Raw genomic sequence first — 19,262 nt, 5'->3', positions numbered from 1 at the left:
ACGATGTTTATAATTCAAGAACATCATGTACAAACATATCACCCGATGTCGCAGTATTCATTGCTTTCGTTTCGTTTCTTTTCATACACGGAAAGAAATTATTCATCCCAAAACATTTCTTCGTAGAATACTTTTTCACAGAAACGAACTTGAAATTTAGTTCGCATTTCAAAAATTGCACGAACTAAGAGGCTATAAGTTCATGCACCAAAATATATATTTTTATTAAGGCTCATATGTCGTCAGCCTGACGGGGCCGGGAGTTCAATATTTTGACAATGTTTGCTTACAACTATGTTAGTAATATGTAACCGATTACTCGCGGTTGGCTCGAGGTTAGTATTACAAGTGTTCTCATAATTGGGATGTTGCAGTCTTCAGTGCTCTGTACGTGTGCCCGACATGGGATACTTCCTATTGGGATGCAGCTGACCGATCATACAACATTCTCTGAATAGAAAGAAGCTTTCTATTTTTTTTGCGTGCATGTTGGCAATTAAAGTCTGGGGAGCCGACTGCATAGCGAGCGACGTCGTACAAATGCTGACCAAAAAAATAAATACCCAAAAATTAGTTTTAGATGCAACCTTCAACGGCACACAGCAGAACCAGCAGAGAAATTTCAGCGGCTAAAACACACCATTAATTTCTCGATGTTATCACAAACTGAATGAAGGAAAAAACTAAAAGCTACAATTACACTGCACTACATATGCTATGTGTGTATGCGATTGCATCCTCCTTTCTTCTCCTCTTCTCCGTTCGTTTTATAGCTCAGGTCATGATCGTCGCGAACAAGCAGTATTGGCCATTTGTATTCAAAGAGCCAGCCAAAATTGTTGCTCCCGTGGTCGAGTGGTTAGCGTCACGCCTAACATGTCACTGCTGAATAATTCAATTTTAGTACTTGTTCAAATAGCTAATAATAGCGAATGTTACATGAATTCAATATATAAATTGATGCGTCCACTAAATAATGATATCAAATGTGAAAAACTCTCATATCAATCGATGTTTATTTTGTTCAGAACAGAAAACGAGGTTTATTTTATTTGCCCAATATTTTTGATGAAGCACCCATTGTCATGAAAGGAAAGCATTTTTTCCATGTCAACATACCAACACACCACGCGTTGAGTGGTGTGGTGTCCGATTCGCTTCTTCTACTCTACATACTGCCGGTGCTTGGGGTTAAAATGCAAGAGAAACTGTACACCATGTTCGAACATCATGTGAAACATTGGGATTAAACATCGTATGTCCAAACATACCACGAATACAAACATGTCACATTTTCTAACATAGGTACGAAAAAATCATGCTTGTACTCAAACACAAAACTGTGAACAGCAGCGTGAACATGTTTATTCCGGACGCAGTATTTTTTGTGAAACATGGAAGACTACATCCAGGTATACAAATAAATGAAATGAAGGTGAAATAAATCAGTTTTATACAAAAAATCGTGCAAAGCTTAGCCAGTAGCTTTAAAAAGTCGTGTTCGGTGTTTTGAAAAAAAAAACTTTTTTTGTGCGGTAGATAGGGACCGCATAAAAAAAATTCCCCCAAGAAAATAACTCAAATTCACGCAGTTTACCGTTCAATTTCCTTTTGTTTCCGTGCTTTGCGATGGGACAGTTTGCCTTTTCGGTTTCGCGTGGCTGTTTTATGCTTTTAGTTGCATGTCGAAACGTGTTGCTGTTAGAAATTATGTCATGCAAAAACTTAGAAGAACTTAGAGCATTTGATGGGAGGAGGGGAATGATTTCAGAAGTGGACAATTGAGACGCAAATATGCTTTTTTCGCACTGAAATGCATATAAACCATTGAAAAAAAAACTAAATGGACGACAACTTCTTCAAATATGCTTCTTTTCATATACTGCACAAGAACAGAAAACCGCACAAAACAATTGCACAAAAAAACCGCACAAAACAGGTTTTACTGTACTGGATCTCAAACTTCTAATATGTTTCCATTCATCACTCAGGAATCTTAAGTTCTTTAACTAATATACTCCTACTTCGAGCAATAAAAATCAATTAGTTTCAAATCTAATTAAAGCATAGAACATTCTAAACATGATGGCAACTTGTTACAAGTCGCAATTGTACCGTGACAATAGAACACAATATTAATTATCAATTCAAAGTTATATTTATTTCATTTCAACTCGCAATATCGCTTACATGTACAGCTCACTATTTATTTAGTGAGTTCGGTGTGGAGTGACTCTTTAATATCTCATTACAAGATGGATCGATGAACTTGTTTTGTGTAATATACAAGAGCTCCGATATGACCTGATCAGTAAATTGAAGAAGGATAACCAATACAGCAAAAAGCGATATAATATAATACAATAATACTGAAATAAAAACAAAACGAATACATAATGTCATGAATTTTCAATCAATTGGAGTCCAATCAAACGCAATTAAGGATGCTTCTGAAAAAAGCTAGGAATATATGATTCCCCTCACCGAGCAATTAGCTGTGCTTGATCAGAGCTCTGACTGGATCAGGAGTCTAATTTAAGAAAAAAAAAAAAACAAGTTTTTCTTCTGTGAACCGTAGTGATCCGTGTTTTTTCTGCAAATTAATCGACAATTGTTTTGATTCACTTAATCCACATAATTAATTATCTTCGGCTCGCACTGCGCAACCATCCTTTTAGCTTCAAATGTGTTGTCGTTGCCCAACGCAAGCCACTTAAAATCTTCAAACCGATGAAAACCAAAACATGCAGTGATAAATTCTATAGAGTGATACGGGGCAAAGGCGCGCATTGGCCATTTTGAAACAAACGAGCATAAAATTTCGACAACAGTGTATTCGTTTGATACATCATTACACCAGCAGTTCACACATATAAAAAAGATACATTTCATGAAAGTGGCAAAAAGTTATGAGGTAAAAAGGTGTTTTCCGATGTTTTGATCTAATTTTTCACTTTTGGAGATGACGATTTACTTACCTATAATAACTGGAAAGTTCGAAACTACACTGTCAAGGAAACCTTCATTCTATAGTAGATGATAGTGCGTATTCGTCTTTGTGAAAAAGTTCAAGAGTTTTTTTTTTAAATTCGATTAGTTCAAAAATTGCTTGCGGGGCAAAGGTGCGCAATGGCTGTTTTGCTCTGAAAAAAAAAAATTATAAAATGCTTTCAACAAATTTTTTAACTGGACCCACAAGAAGAAAACTGATTTGAAGAAATGCACTCCAGAAATGGTCAAATGACCCTACAGAGGCTTCGGGAGGGAGTCTCGAAGCGTCGGATTGCGGCAGACCTCGGTATCTCTGAATCAACTCTGAGGAAGAGGCTCATATCAGAAAGTGATTGATGATTTGAATCTTCTTATATTGACATTTCTACCTCTGCTGGAATGTGTCAGCAAACACCTAGTGCGGTTCAGATAGGTATTTACGAGTGAGCAGTCTGAGGATCTGCAGGCCACTGGACAAAGTTTTCTATGGTATGACTCTCAAAGATTTACGGCGCATGGTGTTCGATTTTTCGGAAGCCAACAACCTCCAACACGAATTCCACAAAGTTGCAAAACTAGCAGGAAGAGATTGGGCTTCTAGCTTCATGTGGAACCACCATCTGTCTCTTCAATAACGGTTATGTTTCGTTTATGTTTGTGTTTTCACAATGAGTTGCAAGTAAATCAAGTTAAGGTAACTATGTATTTATAAACTTGATCTATATAAATAAAAATGATTTGGGGTCCGTTCCTCACGATTTAACTCAAGAACGGAGCCACGGATTTAAACAGTCAGTATCAGGATTGATGCGTCTTAGACTGCATCAAGTTTATATGTCAAAAAAGAAATGATATACCGCGAGTATAGATTACGTACATAAAAATAATTTCTGAGAGAACTTGAGTGTTCGAAATGCTTTATATCAATATATCAATTGTGGGTGGGACGAAGTTCGCAGTCTCCTTCCTCCCAAAAATTTCCACGTGGTATGTTCGACTATAAGACCCACTCTTCTCCACCCCTAAAAAACACAGAACACCCCCCTCCTGACAACTGGACGGTGCCTATACTCTCTAGTAATGATGCTTCTCCTGCTTCTGATGATAAAGCATTTATTTTTGGTATAAGTTAGTTCAGAAGTTCAATTCAATAAGTGCGCATCTTTGCTCCATAGTAGCAAAGCTAGTCAAGCCCTTTAGTAGAAAGCGGTTATTTATGAAAAATGTAAATCCAAGATGGCTGCCACTACAAAATGGCGGGCTACATATTATGTCAAAACCCCGTTAATATGGGTATCAAATGAAGGGGCTTGCCTAGTAGAACACAGTTATTTAATAAAATTCAAATCCAAGATGGCTGCCACTAACAAATGGCGGGCTACATATTTCTCAAATCCCGATTAATATGGGTATCAAATGAAAGGCTTGAATAGTAGATCACAGCAGATCATGAAAAATCCAAATCCAAGATGGCCGCAATCACAAAATAGCAAATTACTTTATTAAACGGTTTTATTTAGCTTGAACTGTTTGTATGTATGTTTGTATGTATGTAGGGTTGTCCCAACTTAATAGAAATTTGACCAATAGGAACTGACCGAATTTATAAAACACCTTTATCTCTGCTGTCATTTTAAAACTGCTTATCTTGAAAAATCAAATTTGGCCGCCGCTACAAAATAGCTGATTCCATATCATCTCAAAAAAAAAAGGTTCATTGAGATATGTGTATCAAACGAACGAACTTGACTTGGAGAACACATTATGTATTTCTGCAATCCTCTTAATATCGGTATCAAATGAATTTATTTGACTGATAGAATACAGTACAATGGTTTTATTGTAGAGGCATATTCTTATGAAACAGATAATGTACTAAAAAGTAGAAAATAAAATAAGTAAAAAAAACTTTTTAAGTTAAACGGTTTAATTGTGATTAAACATAACACTGTACTAAAAGCTAGAAAATAATTAGGCAAGTAGCAGTTAGCAGTTATCATACTTCTCCTTCATTAGTCTAGGGCATTGATAAGACTAAAATAAAATCGCAACAGCAGCAACGTTATTTTATCGTTGAAATTAGTTATTTTTGAAAAACTTCATTGCAGCCGACAATCAATATACAACAAGCTATGCGAATCGCACTAGAAACAGCCCGGACATCAGAAAGCTTTTACTGAGGCGGAAGAATTATCGTTTTCAGACCATCTCAGCTGCTTGTCCGAGTGGGGATTCCCCGTTGGAACCGATGATCTGCGGGAAATAGTTCGAATTTATTTGACGAAGCAGGAAAGAAAAGTGCCATCTTTTGTAAATAACAAACCTTCACGAGACTGGGTGGCACGATTCCTACGCGATCACCAGCAACTAAGCAAACGTTTTGCACAAAATATAAAGTTAAAACGCGCAGCAATAACACGAGAAACAATCACAGAGTACATGGCCAACTTAAAGGAATCTCTGGAAGGTGTTCCGGCTTCCAACATTTTTAATTACGACGAGACGAATTTGTCAGATGATCCGGGTAAGAAGCTTGCTATCTGTAAGCGTGGCTTAAAGTTTTTTGAAAACGTGAGGAACTTCAGTAAATCTGCTACTTCCGTTATGTTTTGCGGAAGTGCAACTAGAGAACTGTTGCCACCATACGTGGTGTTCAAGGCAGAACATTTATGGGATTCTTGGACACTTAATGGCCCTCGAGGAACACGCTACAATCGAAGTGCTTCTGGCTGGTTTGACGAAAGAATTTTCGAGGACTGGTTCAAGACATTTTTTCTTTCAGCTATAAGGCATTTGAAAAGACCAATTGCGCTGATCGGAGACAACCTCTCATCTCATTTGAATCCAACAGTTATTGAAATTTGCCGTCAAAAATATATTAAATTTATCTGCTTGCCACCTAATGCAACTCAACTGACACAACCGCTCGACGTAGCATTTTTCTCTCCAATGAAGCGTGAATGGCGGAAAATTTTAGGACGGTGGCGTGCCTCTTGTGAGGGTTCTAAAAACGCAACTATTCCCAAAGGTCGCCTCGGAAGCCTTATCAGTGAACTTTTGAAGGCACTAGCACCACACACTAGACGTATTCTAATATCGGGCTTCCGGAAATGCGGTATCGTACCATGGAATCCCCACGAACTCATTAACCAGCTGCCATCTGATAGCTTCAAGCCCGAGTTGATTGGAGACTCATTTGAACAATTTCTAAAGGAACATCGTAACGACGTGATCGGCTGTCCAGTTGGGCCTCAACCGAAGAAAAAAACTAAAGGTTTCTCCTGGAAAAAGTGTTTCTCTTGATGAAATTCCAAAACGTGATTCGAAACCCATATCTAAGACACCCGGTAAAAGGGGATGAAAGCCCAAAATCACCTCGTTGTAAAATATATTGATGTAATAAATTTATTTTGAAAAATTCGTTCAAATGCACATATGTATAGCCATCCATAACCGCTTGTTCCAAAAAATGTTAATTCTGCATTATCCTATGTAATTGATGTAATTGATGATGATGATTTTCAAATGACTATGTCAAAAGTAGTCCCCAACGTGTGCAACGGAGCTATTTTTGATCGCTCTATGAACAAAAGTTTTATTTCTCAATTAATTCAGATCATATTTCGCACAAATGTCATCTATACATTCAGGTTAAATATATGTCAAGATTGTTAAAATCCACCCGCAATAATCGGAGTTAAAAATTTTTTAAATGATGAAAATGAAAAAAAAAAGTGTTAAGAAGCCCCGCACGACGGTAACTCTCTCCATCGAAATATGACGTTGGCAGAACGCTGTCTAGAATATCATTAACAGAATATAGTTGCTTGCTTCTTTGTTTTCGAGAGGTTTTAAATTTTGCAGTTCATTCGCCTCTATATCAGAATATGTCGCAGTTGATGGATTTCGCGCCAACTCGACCAGATGTTGACATGATTCTCTCAGGACTTAATGAATCTTTCTGAGCGTGAAGACCTTGCCTAATTAGGCAACTTGCCATACTTAGTTTTGCGAACTTTTATCTAGACTAACATATGGAAAGGGCTAATTATTTTTGATCATTTTCTTATAAATTTTGACATAGGACTATTTCTTTGATTTCTATATAGGGGAGTCACTCTACGAAAAATGTAACGATTTATTAAGAGTTTTCAAACGCATATTACTCAAATTGGTTATTGCGACATATGATGTGTTATATATCATTAGACAGGAAATTTATCCACTATTTTTTTGCTTAAAACATGAACAGTGAATATAGAAAAAAAAATTAACAATGTAACGGTTTAAATGGGTATGTTTTCTTGCGATTGCACTATCCACTCGCTTTCCTCCACGACGCAACGAGCAATATGTTTGTCTAGATTCGGGCGTTAGCTCACAATGTGAGTTGTTGCGTATAATGGCAAATTTTCCGATTTACCGATAATAGGCATTTATCAGTTATTGTATTGTATGTTGCCCAATCAATTCGTGCTCAATTCACATTTTTATCGTGTAGGTCTTGCTACTAACAATTTATGCAATTGTGGTCCAGGATGTCATAATAGCGAACATGTTGTTTGGTTATGTAAAAATGCAATTAATGAATTTAACTGCCTGCTGCTTTAGAAGATCGAAAGGGTATAATCACGTATATCAGATTATGGTATTTTCCGGACAACGTGGTAACGAAGGAGATAATACTATTTTTATCTATAATATATTTTTGTTGTCATAGATTGATTTGACTCAGGCTCATATCTATGTGGCTCTTAACTATTTAGATTTGTGTTTAAAAATGATACATGAAGACTCTTTGTCTTCATCTGCATGATTGAATAAACAGAAGAAAAGGGTAGTAATGGCTTTAATGGTATTTTTGTGTACATTTTTGAACAGAATGTGGTACCGAATTCTACCACGTTATGTTATGTAACCCGTTTAAAGAATACAAGTACATACAGCAAACGGATTTTCCAGGACATGCATTTGATGTATCAAAAGAGAAAAAAAAACAGATTTGGAACAATAAAAAACTCAATTTAAATGCAATTACTACACACAATCACAGTCCTATGTCGGTCGGTCAGGTATCAGGTATAGTTGTTGTAGATTTAGGTATCTATTAGGAGTCACTATAATTCACTGTAGATATGATAATAAGAAATGGATTGTATAGATAGTTAAAGGAAGAATAAAATGGCTCTGCAGTTGTTTGAAAGTTACCAGTCGTAACCGGCAGCAAATGTAAAGTGGTGGAAAAGGAATATATTTTTTTTTGTTTCTGTGTAACCATCAGAATTCAACAAAGAAAAGTGTGACATTATTTAGCAAAATGAGTCAAGCCGTGATCTCCAGGATTTGAAAAAATTGCAAATGCAGAACAATAAAGAAAAATAAATCCATTTCTACGTGTCATTGATGTTTTCTATAACTGTACACAAAAAAAAATGATATAGATAGTATTTATGTTTACATTAAAGTTAAGAGACCAGCATTATAAAACAAAACAAAAACGAACTGACTCTGTTGCAGGCATGAATTTCTATTAATCGAACATTATAAACTGTAAAAAAAAATGTTTCTATCCGTATCGACATTGACATAATCATAATCTCAACTTCAGATCCAAAGCTTTCCCAAGGCCTGTCAAGAAAATTTCCAACCCGGGAAGATCCTTGACTGATTGGGAATTGAACCCAATATCTAAAAGTATCAACTAAGAACATATTAGAAGACATGTTGCATCATTATCGCTACATTACATGCTCTTTCTACAACACAACTGAGAGAGCACAAACTGTTTATACTATTGGACCAATCAGATCGCGGGATTTTTATTTCGATAATGCTTGATATGTCCTAGCTTTTCACGCGTTGTTATTATACTCGGTTATTTTTCACGCGGTTTTAGGAATTTACGCGGTTTATTTTTACGCAGATTTCGGAATTTACGCGAATTCCGAAATTTAAGCGGTTTTTTTATGCGGCACGTATCAACCGCTTAAAAATTTAATGTGACTTTTCATGAAATAAGTTTGTATTGTATCACTGATTAGTAACTGAGAAATAAAAGGAGAAACAGATATCACGATCGTAGCATGCAAAAAATTTCAGTTAATCAATTGTTAGACTATGGGTTGCATTTAAAACTAATAATTTACTGTTTGTTAGAATTTCACACGAATTTTGAAATTTACCCGGTTTATTTTTACGCAGATTTTGGAATCTACGCGGTTTTTGTTTACTCGGCACGTATTCTCCGCGTAAACATCGACTTAAGAGTGTTTTTAACTTTCCAGCATTGTTACTGAATCATTCTCATGGAAAATTTAATTTTCATCCATAATTTTAATTTCAAAAACGTCTTCATTCCGCCAGAAAATCAAGAATACTACCCTAAAACAGTGAACGAAATTCAATGCCGTCACACGAATTCATACCAAATAAGTTGTAAACCGACGGTTTGATTTAGTTTAATATATAGAGGGTTTGAACTTAAGGTGAAGGTGGAGGCTAGCCACAAATGGCTGCCACAATGGCGCTCATTTCATTCTTCTTCCTTCCTTACCCCTCGCCCGAAAATCAATAATTTTGCGAAACAGTGTGAAGAAAATGATCGTTCGCACACACTTCCCACTAAGTAATAACGACCAAAATCTAATCGATTACTCACATTAAATTTTCATCTGCCGTCACAATGTATAGTGGAATACGTCGTAAAACTCGAGCTAGTGCTCTGAAAGTTAACTTTTCATTTTTCAATTTTCCGCAATGGTTTTATTTGTATTGGTGGAAACATCTTTCTTTGTTCAACACTGATGCCAGACAGCATCATTGAAACAGATATAAAAACCACTCAATAAAATGGTAGTCCTGAGTCATAGCGTTTCATGCCAAGAAAATCAATAAAATAAAATTGTGTTGATATCAATACAATTATTATTTTTATGTTAAATGGGTTTATAATGTAAATTTTAGTATCTTGAACATTGGTTAAGAAAATTGTATTGCAGAGCTAGGAACAGTGCCACGGCTGCCTATGCTTTCAAAAAAAGTAAACGGAAAAGTATTACATTCAATCAAAATGCCTCGGCCAACGAAGAGCAGGGTTAAGGCTCTCCAACGTGCAACGTGCAATACTTCAGTATTGAATTGTTTTTTTTTTTCAAATGTATTCTAAGACTCGTGTCAGTGAAGCGCCACACAGTCTGATAAGTGAACTGATCAATTTACGTACAAATATCAAAACAAACGAAACAAATTGCTCTTCTCTTACAAACACTATTATCCCATTTTTACACGTGGTTTTACTTATACTACTACAAAGGTTTGCTTCCACCTTCACCTCAAAAGCTCATTCGCCTCTATTACGAAGTGCTGCCGTGGCCAAGTAGTTAGCGCCCCACACAATCATGCAGGGGGTTCGGGTTCGATTCCCGTTCTGGCCGGGGGATTTTTCGTAAAAAAAAACTTCCGGCCTGCACTGTGGTCACACGTATTCTAGAGCTTGCCGCTTCCGAGTACATTCAAGGCATGTTATTCAAGTAAAGCACACAAATAGGAGGAACAAAAGCATGAGAAAATTTTCATCAATTTGAACCGTTTACGGGTTACGAAATCTTAATGCATAGCGTCTTGGACACCACCCTTTCAAATTTTTGATTGAAAAACGGAAACAAATCAAGAAGCAGTTACAAATTTTGTTTGCGTTACCACATTTTATGATTTCAATAATTTTCATTATTTTTATAGCAAATGAAAAAAATACAAACTTCTAAAAAGATAGTTCCAGGTAAAACATGTTATATAAGAATGCCCAATTTACAAATGTTCGGAGGAGGTCGGATATCCGACGGATTGAGTTGTAAGGAGAATTCTAAAATCATGTCATCTCCGACAGTTTTTTTCTGTGGAAACTGAAGGAAACTGTCTCTTTAATAGTAAAAATGGTTCCAACTCTTCAAAGGGCAGGATTCTGCATGTTGATCTCAATTGTTTCTACGTGTCCGAGACCGTATGATGACAACTCGTTTGATCGGGCGTGAACTGGAAACACTCCGAAAATGTGAATGCTCGAATTTGAAATATAAAAGTTAAAGCAAAAAATTTTTTTTTTCCTGTCGGCCCTAACGCAACTTAGATAAAAGACGTTATATTGGTTATTTCGAGAGATAGAAAAAAAACCTTATTCTACAAAAATGTGTATCTATAAAGATAAGAAAGTTTATTTCATCTAACCCTATTTATTATAACAGAAAAATTAGCGCTCTATTATGTAACAACTTTGTCAAATACTATTTTTATCTAGATAATAACTGTCGAGCTTTAAATGCGGATTTCCACTTAAATGCACGTCCTGGACCATTGTGTAATGGAGGCTACAAACAGGAACCCCACTGACCAGAAGACAAACAGTCAGATCAACAGCCGCTACGCGATCAGGGTCTTCTATTATGACGAGACGGTCACACAGATTTGCCACACAAACCATAAAAAAATCTCCGGAAAAGGCTTGAGTCTGCGGGGCGAAAGAGATGGCAGCCACGGATTCGAAGCAGACGCACCGCAAAAGGAAGGAAGCAATTCAGTGTTCAATCGAAACGGGTAAAACGTTATTCTGACTTTGCAAAGCGCCTCGAATGTTCTAAGATAACAAAAAAAAAGTTTTACGACCACATATTTGACGAGAAGCCCGATTAAAGCGAGGTACTACCAACTAAATATCAGCGATGTGACGAGCCTCTGGGCCTGTATATAAGAGACCACGTCAAAGACAAATGTCGTCGACGGAAGGAGGAGAGTTGTAATGAAATCGCAGAGATCTAAGTTATCGTCGTCAACGAGAGCGAAGTCTGTGAAGCCTCGCTGTATCTGTGTAACTGAACAGCACCTGGCCCTGATGATGCTCAGAGCTTCTGGCACAAGAAGGTAACCGTCGTTCATCCAAAAATAGTTTAGTGCTTCAACAAGGTGCTACGTGACCCACACAAAATTCCTGAATTCGCCACCCGTGACATTATCTTTTTCATCCCGAACGACAGCAATACAGTCCCGACCGATAACGTGCCTGTAGAGCTTGTGCAAAATGCAAGTGCCGACTATTGGCCGTGGAACTCAAGGATTTGTGTAGGAGCTTCTGAAAAAATGTTCCTGCCGCTCTCACTTTGGAACTCAAATTGTTCTGAAGAAAGAATTGGTTGGCATCCATAAGTCAGTCATCGCGAGCACCTGCTCGATTGTCCGACATTTCTTGGGACTAGACTAGATACACTGTAAGCACCCTGTTTGCATAAACCGATCGTAAGCTCTAATACGATGTTGTACTTATTACTTAGTACTTAGTCTTCTTGAATGGCTTTAACGTTCCCCGTGGAACTTTTGCCGTCTCAACCGTATGCATTAACTAGCGTCATTAATCAATACTTAATTGAGATTTCTTAAGCCAAATAACACGCCTTGAATGTCTTCCGAGGGGCAAGCTCTAGAATACGCGTGACCACAGTGTAAGTGGGAGGAAATTTCTTTGACGAGAAATCCCTCGGTCAGAACAGGACTATATGGGGGGTAAAATGAAAACTTAAACACAGAACATGCAGGAAAAAATGAAAGATTCCGAATGCTTATAACTCGAACATTTCTTACTGGATCGGAAAGATGTTTGCGACAATTGATAGCGAATATTTCTACGCTCCCATCGCAATTAATAAAATGTTATTTTTCATTAGATAAACAATTGAATAACTGTAAAATGTTAAGCGTTATCCAAACGCCCTAACTGCTTCGTTTTGATTGGCCCGATTTACGGTTTCCCCAACACAGTCATCATAACCAAGCAGCCTTGGGGAAGTTGCTATTGCAAATACATGAAAGTCAGGGGTATTTTTGTTCCGACTGAAATGTGTTTCCCTAACACAGACTTTAAATCCAAAGAGCGTGGGGAAATTGACCTTGCAAATACGTGAAAGTCGGGGTTCGTTTTGGTCCGACTGAAATGTGTTTCCCTAACATAAACTTTAAATCATGCAAGGGAAATGTGTTTCCCTAACACAGACGTCAAATCCATGGAGCGTGGAGAAATTGGCATTGCAAGTATATGCAAGTGGAGGGCATTTTTGTTCCGACTGAAATGTGTTTACCTAATACAGACTTCTAAACCTAGGTGTCATCATACCAAAAGTAGAAGGACTGTCATTAAATTTACTTGTAACGTAGAACATAATCTATCACAATTCATGAATTGACCTTACATGGCATTATACAATCTTTTTACTCACAAAGCAAATACATTGGACTCAATTGAATTCGGAAATTGTTTCATTCAATCGAAAATTTAATCAATACAAACAAATGATTGCTAAGCTAAGGTAGTCCCACGTCAACCTTGCGGTTTTATCATAGATATAACCCACCCATTTATTCAAAGACGAACGTACGTAAGGACGAAATTCAAACATCCGGAACAAAATGTTTGCATTACTTCGGCTCAATGAAATGTTTCCAACAAGTTTAAGTTATTTTTTGCTGATTAATTGGCAAGCAAACCTCCAATCTGGTAAGGGACTGTAAACAAAAACTAAGATTTTTTAAAGTAAATCTTCGAACTCGAATCTTCGAACTTCGAACTATAAGGAACATCGCTTGGAAAAAAAACAATGTGAAAGTTTGGCCATATTGCCAACCCAGAAATACTACAAATGAATCGTGACAACTTGGGAGGATTTTACATTCATAAAGACTAAATGGACGATGATATGAAACGTGAATGACCGTTTCATTTAGCAAGGGATAGTTGCAGCAAGAGAACCGGAGTTAGTGTGACGAGTAAGTCTGTGAGCTCGAAATAAAGGGTGTGTCACATCAAATTGCATCACGGAAAAAACGCTGTAGAAATTCGCCCAGTAGACCGATCCTTCTGAAAATTTTAGACAGTAAAATAAAAACTATTAAACAACTTTTGGCATTTTCTTTTTATTCATACTTCGAGCCCAAGCCCGTATGCTCGCACCTTCCTCTTTACGCCGTTCATAAGGTTCTGTACAACGTCAGGTTGTAGTTTTTTTTTGAACAGGAATCCATTTTCTCTTGAAGTCCGCCTCCGATTTGACAACTTTTGGGTTCTTCCGGAGGGCCTGCTTCATAATCGCCCAATATTTCTCTATTGGGCGAAGCTCCGGCGCGTTGGGCGGGTTCATTTCCTTTGGCACGAAGGTGACGCCGTTGGCTTCGTACCACTCCAACACGTCCTTTGAATAGTGGCACGAAGCGAGATCCGGCCAGAAGATGGTCGGGCCCTCGTGCTGCTTCAATAGTGGTAGTACGCGCTTCTGTAGGCACTCCTTAAGGTAAACCTGCCCGTTTACCGTGCCGGTCATCACGAAGGGGGCGCTCCGCTTTCCGCAAGAGCAGATCGCTTGCCACACCATGTACTTTTTGGCAAACTTAGATAGTTTCTGCTTGCGAATCTCCTCCGGAACGCTGAATTTGTCCTCCGCGGAGAAGAACAACAGGCCCGGCAGCTGACGAAAGTCCGCTTTGACGTAGGTTTCGTCGTCCATTACCAGGCAATGCGGCTTCGTCAGCATTTCGGTGTACAGCTTCCGGGCTCGCGTCTTCCCCACCATGTTTTGCCTTTCGTCGCGGTTAGGAGCCTTCTGAACCTTGTATGTACGCAGGCCCTCCCGCTGCTTGGTCCGCTGGACGAATGAACTTGACAAATTCAGCTTATTGGCGACATCCCGGACCGAACTTCTCGGATCACGTCTAAGCTGCTTAACTACGCGCTTGTGATCTTTTTCACTGACGGAGCGTCCATTTTTGCCGTTCTTCACCTTCCGGTCGATGGTTAGGTTCTCGAAGTATCGTTTTAGTACTCTGCTGACCGTGGATTGGACGATTCCAAGCATCTTACCGATGTCCCGATGTGACAACTCCGGATTCTCGAAATGAGTGCACAGGATTAATTCACGACGCTCTTTTTCGTTCGACGACATTTTTCCAAATTTACGAAAAATTGACAGTGAAGTATGGCCAACGTGATCTATACACTCTTATCTGATTATAAGCGAAAGCTGAAGATATAATTCCTAAAAATTAAATTTCTACAGCGTTTTTTCCGTGATGCAATTTGATGTGACACACCCTTTACAACGCAACGGAATAAATCGGATTCGAACCTTTATCAAAAATCCACTGACGTTCTGGCCAGATGTAGCTGGCTGTCAAACTGTACTGGGTGACAGAGTCTAATTAATAAAAAAAAGTTTTGAATACTCGTAACTGTCCCCAGTTCCACTAAATAGAAAAGAAGTTTTGGGCAATAGTGAAGCGGAATTCGGAAAATGGAAAAATAGAAGATTCGTGTGAACAAAGCAGTGACCAAAAATTGCGTGCGACGGCATATGAGTCGAGATATCGAAGAAGATAGTCAATTTATTCAAAATAACGATTAATAATTTAATAATTTTAATAATTTAAAAAATTTAATAATTTAATAATTAAATTTTTTCCTGAAAATATTGGGAGTGCAACGTAATTCGTCGAAAATGTTGAATTTCGTTACAAATAAGCACCATTGGCGGGAGGTTCCTATTTTATGTTTCCATTGAAAGAAAAGTGCAGCTGAAGCATATCAAATGCTTGTGAAAGTTTATGATGACTCTGCACCATCGAATAGATTTGGATGATTTCCAAGTAATTATTTTAGGGTTAAAGCTAAAAACGGGAGTAACTCGACAAGCTATTACTAAACGACTCAAAGCCACAGAATGCATCCAAAGTTAAGGAAATTATGTTCTATACGAATTGGAAGCGAGCGATGTCGAACGGCGATTTTAAATGTCCAAAATGTTACTTGAACGGCACAAAATAAAATCTTTTTTGTATCGAATCGTTACCGGAGACGAAAAATGGATTCACTACGACCAAGAACAACAACGCCGAAGCCGAATATCCACGGTGCCAAAATTGTGATCCACTACGAGCTGTTAAAACCTGGTCAAGCGATCAATGGTGACTTCTACGTGCATCAGCTGATCCGTTTGACGCCAGCTATTGCCGAAAAACGTTCAGTTTATGCAACCAGACAAGAGTCGATAATATTCCATCATGACTATACTCAGCCTCATGTTGCTGTTCGAATAAATAACTGATTCACCCGCCTTGTAGCCCAGATCTTGCCTCTTCCGACTATCATTTGTTTCAATCGATGCAGAACGCTTTGAGTGGAATACGCTTTATTTCAGAATAGGGTATCAGAAATTGGCCCGATTCATTCTTGGCTTCAAAAGATGAACGCTTCTTTCGCGACGGAATCCGTAAGTTGTCAGAAATATGGGGAAAAGTAGTAGCTCGTGATGGCCAATACTTTGGATTATGTATTAATTGAGGGGCTTAGAATGAAAGGAGTGTAAGTGATTTGATCGATTTCTCTACATCGACTCTCTCTTTTGGTCATAACTTAGCTGCAAATTCATTCCCAGCTGTATTTGACAGTCTTGAAAAAAGGTCAGAACCTCATCTATCGGATGGTATAAAAAAAGTTGATGACGAGAAATCGATCAAGTCACTTACACCACTTGCATTCTAAGCCCCTCAATTCATTTTATTATTCAAATAAATGTGTTTTTCATGCAAAAAAACAGAACGAATTAAGTTCAACACCCAATACATTTTATCATCTATATCTCAATCAATCAAAATCTTCTGATTCATTGAATCACTAAGCAGACCATCTGACTGATTTCTAAATGCTCTAAGCTTTACTTCATTTAAATGACCTGTTTTATAATTCAATTGAAAATGGTTTGTAACATAAAAATTTTGGAAAGACGACACCTTATTTGAATAGTACTAGCTCACTGCTTATCACTGAGCACAAATGAAATTGTGTTCTTACCGGCACTGCACTTCAAAGAATATCCCATTTCCTCAAAACAGTATTTTTTGTGCAACGCATGTCACGTACATTGTTTGCAACAATATTATTTTTACCTTTAAACCACTAATTGAAGATTTTATTTTATTACAATGTGATTAGATGAATTCAAATCAGACTCAAATGTAGATTACCCAAAACCCAATTGATCCAGTTACAATCCACTGATATCATTATGAACCTCAAAAGAACCACATATGACGGGTATTTTTAGAACTTTAGAACTTCTTTGAGTTGTGGTTTGCGTCGCCACCGTTCACTTCTCAGATAAATTATACAATTAAGTGTAGATATTTTAGCTCTCACTGAAAACTGTTATACCCTGAGAAAATTGTTCACGTTTCACATTCCGGAAAAGAAACCAATATGGTGCAGTTTTAGTCACCTAAAACACTATGCAAAATAAACGCATAAAACCACACTCTTAAGGCAAACCAAACAATAAAATGATCATCCAAACAATGACCGCATTTCGTACCGACAACCACTCTCCGACGAACAGCTCAATTGAGCTCGACGACGACGACTACTGGTCACCGACGAAGTTTCGCGCCCTCACTATTCTAGCGTTTGATCTGTACTAATTCGTTTGTAGTTATGTTGGGGGGTGCATTGGCTGCACATACACCCAGTCAACCCACTGTCACTCAGCGTGGAGAACATACATAAGTGTCAATCGCTAATCTTCACACACGTGAAAGTATTCACTTCGGGAATCCCAAACGAAGGCAAGGTAAGGTAATGAGGTAAGAAGTGCAATCGAAATGGAAGGAACTATTATCATTGTTTGCGGGAGGCTTGACCGTGGTGGATCTGATTCATGGTCGCACTTTCTCGACTCTATATTTCCAGCGCTCCAATCCATTGATTAGAGAAGGGCGCCAATTCAACGCAGTCGGGGAATCGTTTTGCGCTGTACACGCTAAAATTGTGTTTTTGTGGCTGGAATGTTATTGAGATGAATATTTTAAAGAATTAGCATCTGATTGCAGCCCAGTGGGACACGTTTAATCTTCTGGGATTTCTGTGGCTCTCTTAATCGATTTCCGTCTGTAAAAAGCACCTAATGCCCTTATCAAAAAGCATTTGTATTTATATACAGCCATTCCATGCCAAACCGATATAGTGATTCTCACATTTTCGTCAAAAGTGGTAGTTTTGTTCTTTATCGCAAATTATGAGACCCGTATTTTTTTATTTTTTTGTTAGGGTGATCATTTCCATTTTAGGGTGGTCCAAAAAACATTTTTTCGCAATTTTGCCACAAATGACTTTTTTTTTAAATTCATAACTTTTGAACTACTGGACCGATTCAGATGATCGACATATCAAATTAAAGCCTACTAGTTGGCTTTTTTTGAAAAAATAACACATTTCCAATTAATTGTGTTATAATCACATACATCCAGTCTAGTCGCATAGAAATGTTGAACGAAAACTAAAAACATGTTAACTTTGAAAAATCATAACTTAAAAACGAGAAATAACACCTCTCTGGTATTCGGATATATTATGTAATAAAACATCAGCTTTCAGGAAAAAATATAAAAAAATATGGCGCCCTTGGTCCCGAAACGATGTAAGCTTTAAAAAACAAATATAATCAATAATTTCAAAAACAAAATCCATTTTTATTCAGAGTGTAATATTTTTTCAAACAAGACTAGCTCATCGGCTTTAATTTTATGTGTCGATCATCTTAATCGGTCCAGTAGATCATAAGTTATGATTTTTTTGTAGTGAAAAAAATGGAAAAAAAATTTTTGGACCATCGGCTAACTTTGAAAAATCATAACTCAAAAACGAAAACAAACCCTTCCCTGGTTTCAAGATATGTTGTGTGAAAAATCCTCAGCTTTTCAGAAAAAATATAAAAAACTATAGCGCCTTTGGTCCCGAGACTATGAAAACAATAAAAAAAACTAATACAATCAATAATAACGAGAGCAGAATTCAAATTTTCTGCAGGTATAGTATTTTTTTCGTAAAAGACCAGGTGATTGGCTTGAATTTGATATGTCGATCATCTGAATCGGTTTAGAAGTTCGAAAGTTATGAATTTTTGAAAAAAGTCATTTTTGGCAAAAATGCGAAAAAATGTTTTTTGGACCACCCTAAAATGGAAATGATCACCCTAACAAAAAATAAAAATATACGGGTCTCATAATTTGCGATAAAGAACAAAACTACCACTGTTGACGAAAATCTGAGAACCACTGTATCGGTTTGGCGTGGAATGGCTGTATATTTGTAAATCAGCTAATTCACAACAGCTATGCATGCAAAATGTATTAACATAACAATGAGGAACTAAAATGCAAATATACGATTGGTTTACTGCAAATACTAATGC

At 37.4% G+C, this 19,262-nt stretch overlaps 1 protein-coding gene across 4 annotated transcripts in view; it reads right to left on the bottom strand.

Moving 5' to 3' along the window:
* The window catches only part of LOC129770564 (protein I'm not dead yet-like), a 46,079-nt gene extending 28,599 nt beyond the window's left edge, over nucleotides 1–17,480 (bottom strand). The window contains exons 1-2 of one of the 4 annotated variants that reach the window (XM_055773483.1): nucleotides 17,388–17,406; nucleotides 16,871–16,975 (exon numbers count right to left, since the gene is read on the bottom strand). The gene's annotated coding sequence lies outside the window, so the exon portion shown is untranslated. Of the gene's footprint in view, nucleotides 1–16,870; nucleotides 16,976–17,230 lie in introns of all 4 variants that reach the window. The other 3 variants (XM_055773481.1, XM_055773485.1, XM_055773480.1) reach the window with 3 other exon arrangements.
* Between the last annotated feature and the right edge of the window lie 1,782 nt (nucleotides 17,481–19,262).

This window comes from Toxorhynchites rutilus, chromosome 2 (assembly GCF_029784135.1).
Source record: "Toxorhynchites rutilus septentrionalis strain SRP chromosome 2, ASM2978413v1, whole genome shotgun sequence".
NCBI lineage: Eukaryota > Metazoa > Arthropoda > Insecta > Diptera > Culicidae > Toxorhynchites > Toxorhynchites rutilus.
This window is presented reverse-complemented; position numbering and strand designations above follow the sequence as displayed.